This window comes from Schistocerca americana, unplaced genomic scaffold (assembly GCF_021461395.2).
Source record: "Schistocerca americana isolate TAMUIC-IGC-003095 unplaced genomic scaffold, iqSchAmer2.1 HiC_scaffold_184, whole genome shotgun sequence".
In the NCBI taxonomy this organism is placed as follows: domain Eukaryota; kingdom Metazoa; phylum Arthropoda; class Insecta; order Orthoptera; family Acrididae; genus Schistocerca; species Schistocerca americana.
Genome location: NW_025725889.1, coordinates 255,001 through 260,000, shown reverse-complemented (window position 1 = coordinate 260,000; position 5,000 = coordinate 255,001). Strand labels below are relative to the sequence as shown.

The following is a 5,000-nucleotide window of genomic DNA, read 5'->3' as shown; positions in this document are numbered from 1 at the left end:
GCCCCCCTGCGTGGGAAGAGTCTTTCTAGGCCATGACCCACCGGAAGGGCGCAGCGTCCCCCACCCCAGACATGTGACGTCACACCATCGGTATTGACGACTAGACTGATTCCTTATAATCATTTGCCATACACCGGTGGAAGCTGCCGAGACGAGTAACTACATAGCGGGCTCGCCGTGTCACTAATGTACAGAGATACAACAGTTTCGACTGGAACCGGATTAAACGTATACACGGCGCTGATTAGTAATAGATAGAGCCATCAGAATACAGATAATGTATACAACTGTCCGTATACATGCTGAAAGACTCTGCTCACAATCACAACCACACGTCAGCCACACACCCTTATCACGCACTACTCTCTGCCTGTAACACGCACACAGACAATATGTAAGCACCAGCATGGAACAACACCCAGTGCATCCTCTCCGCCACATTAGACAATCCACACTGTCATAACCAGACTGGGAGGTCCACTCAGAAAACAGAATATCCCACCCACCCGACAACCACCATTGCTCAGCCAAGCCACCAACACCCACACATGTCCTACACAGGGGTGCACCCAACATCACAATACTGCCTCCTCTCACAGCACACAAACAATGGCAGGAATGAAAGACACAGGTCTGCCACAAGCATGGAATGAGAGCGCCGCCTGTCATGAGCCAAAGGTGCATCCTGACGTGGCAAATCAGATGATGCCGCAGGCATCCACTTACTATAATCACAATCAACAAACCGGCCGCCCCGCCCCGCCCCCCATTAAACCTTTCCTTACAACAATGTGTACCTTAACCTAACCTATATCGTACCGTAACCTAACCTATATCGTACCGTAACCTAACCTATGTCGTACCGTAACCTAACCTATGTCGTACCGTAACCTAACCTATGTCGTACCGTAACCTAACCTATGTCGTACCGTAACCTAACCTATGTCGTACCGTAACCTAACCTATGTCGTACCGTAACCTAACCTATGTCGTACCTTAACCTAACCTATGTCGTACCTTAACCTAACCTATGTCGTACCTTAACCTAACCTATGTCGTACCTTAACCTAACCTATGTCGTACCTTAACCTAACCTATGTCGTACCTTAACCTAACCTATGTCGTACCTTAACCTAACCTATGTCGTACCTTAACCTAACCTATGTCGTACCTTAACCTAACCTATGTCGTACCTTAACCTAACCTATGTCGTACCTTAACCTAACCTATGTCGTACCTTAACCTAACCTATGTCGTACCTTAACCTAACCTATGTCGTACCTTAACCTAACCTATGTCGTACCTTAACCTAACCTATGTCGTACCTTAACCTAACCTATGTCGTACCTTAACCTAACCTATGTCGTACCTTAACCTAACCTATGTCGTACCTTAACCTAACCTATGTCGTACCTTAACCTAACCTATGTCGTACCTTAACCTAACCTATGTCGTACCTTAACCTAACCTATGTCGTACCTTAACCTAACCTATGTCGTACCTTAACCTAACCTATGTCGTACCTTAACCTAACCTATGTCGTACCTTAACCTAACCTATGTCGTACCTTAACCTAACCTATGTCGTACCTTAACCTAACCTATGTCGTACCTTAACCTAACCTATGTCGTACCTTAACCTAACCTATGTCGTACCTTAACCTAACCTGTATTGCGCCTTAACCTAACCTGTATTGCGCCTTAACCTAACCTGTATTGCGCCTTAACGTAACCTGTATTGCGCCTTAACGTAACCTGTATTGCGCCTTAACGTAACCTGTATTGCGCCTTAACGTAACCTGTATTGCGCCTTAACGTAACCTGTATTGCGCCTTAACGTAACCTGTATTGCGCCTTAACGTAACCTGTATTGCGCCTTAACGTAACCTGTATTGCGCCTTAACGTAACCTGTATTGCGCCTTAACGTAACCTGTATTGCGCCTTAACGTAACCTGTATTGCGCCTTAACGTAACCTGTATTGCGCCTTAACGTAACCTGTATTGCGCCTTAACGTAACCTGTATTGCGCCTTAACGTAACCTGTATTGCGCCTTAACGTAACCTGTATTGCGCCTTAACGTAACCTGTATTGCGCCTTAACGTAACCTGCATTGCGCCTTAACGTAACCTGCATTGCGCCTTAACGTAACCTGTATTGCGCCTTAACGTAACCTGTATTGCGCCTTAACGTAACCTGTATTGCGCCTTAACGTAACCTGTATTGCGCCTTAACGTAACCTGTATTGCGCCTTAACGTAACCGATATTGCGCCTTAACGTAACCTATATTGCGCCGTAACGTAACCTATATTGCGCCGTAACGTAACCCACATTGCCCCTTAACGTAACCCACATTGCCCCTTAACGTAACCCACATTGCCCCTTAACGTAACCCAACACACGTTGGGCCTTAACCCAACACACGTTGGGCCTTAACCCAACACACGTTGGGCCTTAACCCAACACACGTTGGGCCTTAACCCAACACACGTTGGGCCTTAACCCAACACACGTTGGGCCTTAACCCAACACACGTTGGGCCTTAACCCAACACACGTTGGGCCTTAACCCAACACACGTTGGGCCTTAACCCAACACACGTTGGGCCTTAACCCAACACACGTTGGGCCTTAACCTGCTCTGTAATTGTCATACGACGCGTTAAATTAGTGTAGTGTTGCCTAACTGCAACCCCCGCAATATAGTTTGCTACTCGCACTGCCCGGTCCCCAGTGTATCGCTTCATGTTAAACACCTTGCAGCTATACACTGTAATGTGGATGGCAGCAGGACGTACATGCTCAATGCCCTTTGCAGTTGTTCATTGGCATTTGCAGTTGTTCATTGGCATTCGCATGTGCGAAGCACTTAGCCTACGCTGTGGTACGGCCTGTGTCAACTGTCCGCTGATGTTGTACGTCCAAATCACACACTGTACTGCACATTGGTCCTCATGTACTGAATGATACATCGTGGTACATGTGACCGTACAACGACTGCGCCAACAACGGCGAACCATGCGGTCCAAATGTTGTGCACTCAGCTACGTGTCGTCTCCCTATAAGAGCTGGATTGCAGTGTGGTATGCCCTGGATGGCGATCAGCATGAGCCGTCTGTTGATGTAGTGGCGCGTGTTGTCAGACGTAGTCGTCTCTTCTCACACACCGTGATAGCATGGTGCACTGCGTTCCACATCTGCGACATGCGACAGAGGCCGGTTGACAGTCGTTCGCGCAATGGACATCGCATACGTACGGGGGCCACCTTCCACGTGTTCGCGAAGCGTGCACATGTTGTTGCGTGTATGTGGGCAGACATAGTGTATCGTGACACCTGACACAGGCATGCAACAATCGTTGAATTTGCAAATGGCGATGGACGCCTACGTTTGCTGGTGACGTTATGCAAATGAACAACTGGTAAACCGTTGTGGTGCGGTTGTTCTCGCTAGAGGTGAATCAGTGATGGCGACGATCGGTTGAGCTACCAACCGGTTGTTCCAGCGATACCCACCATGCCCACGAACGTGAATGGCATCTGGGTGTGAAGCGATACGCGGCGGTGGCTGGGTGGGACCGTCCCCGGCCGGTGAGGGGGGGCCTCCCGGCGTGCTGGCCGCGCGGTGCGTGGGCGCACGCGCTACAGCCGGCTGGTGGGGGCGGCCAGTGGCAGGCGCGCCGGCCGACGGAGGCGGCAGGCGGCGCAGCTGCGCGCCGGCGCACCCTGCACGCGGCGCCGTGCGGCCAAAGTAGGTCCTCGCGGGCCCGGTGCGAAGCGCGGTGGACATCTGCAGTGTGCTGGTCCGATTGAGGACTGTGTGCGCTGAGGATGCGCCGCCGCCCGGCGCTCGGCGCCGCGACGCCGTCTGCTGCTCGGTCGCCTCTGCGGTTCTCGCAGGTGGTTTGTATCGCAGCTGTGCGGACGTGTTGGCGCGTGCGCTGTGCTGGGAGAGTTCGCTTCGGCACCCAAGTGGGGCTTTTGTCCTTCTGTGGCGCTGGCGTTGGAGCTGCCGGTCACCGTAGGTGGCGCGTGTTGTCTCCCGCCGGCAATGCCACGACAGCACGCTCCCGGGCCTCTGTCGGCAGCGGCAAGCTCAGTTGGGAGCACGGGTGGTCGCACCTAAAGCGTCTACTCGCCAAACTCCGGGCGATTGCGCCTCTCTCGAACCCGACCAAGTACTTAGGACGGCGCTGCGCGCCGCCGGGACCTGAGAGGGTTTCGAGGTGTATTGTGCAGGGGAGCTCAGCCTCCTCCTGTTTGCAGAATAATTGAGCGGACGCTTGCGTGTTCGCGCGGGCCCCCGGGACACACTCCCGGGCGGCCGGCTGCTCAGCTCTAGTTGACGCAGCTCCCTGGTTGATCCTGCCAGTAGTCATATGCTTGTCTCAAAGATTAAGCCATGCATGTCTCAGTACAAGCCGCATTAAGGTGAAACCGCGAATGGCTCATTAAATCAGTTATGGTTCCTTAGATCGTACCCACGTTACTTGGATAACTGTGGTAATTCTAGAGCTAATACATGCAAACAGAGTCCCGACCAGAGATGGAAGGGACGCTTTTATTAGATCAAAACCAATCGGTCGGCTCGTCCGGTCCGTTTGCCTTGGTGACTCTGAATAACTTTGGGCTGATCGCACGGTCCTCGTACCGGCGACGCATCTTTCAAATGTCTGCCTTATCAACTGTCGATGGTAGGTTCTGCGCCTACCATGGTTGTAACGGGTAACGGGGAATCAGGGTTCGATTCCGGAGAGGGAGCCTGAGAAACGGCTACCACATCCAAGGAAGGCAGCAGGCGCGCAAATTACCCACTCCCGGCACGGGGAGGTAGTGACGAAAAATAACGATACGGGACTCATCCGAGGCCCCGTAATCGGAATGAGTACACTTTAAATCCTTTAACGAGTATCTATTGGAGGGCAAGTCTGGTGCCAGCAGCCGCGGTAATTCCAGCTCCAATAGCGTATATTAAAGTTGTTGCGGTTAAAAAGCTCGTAGTT

At 51.8% G+C, this 5,000-nt stretch overlaps 1 non-coding gene across 1 annotated transcript in view; it reads left to right on the top strand.

Moving 5' to 3' along the window:
* Positions 1-4,349: 4,349 nt before the first annotated feature.
* LOC124573692 overlaps positions 4,350-5,000 on the top strand; it is a 1,910-nt gene continuing 1,259 nt past the window's right edge. The window contains exon 1 of the ribosomal RNA XR_006972070.1: positions 4,350-5,000. This exon is cut by the window's right edge and continues 1,259 nt beyond it. This is a non-coding gene — a ribosomal RNA (small subunit ribosomal RNA).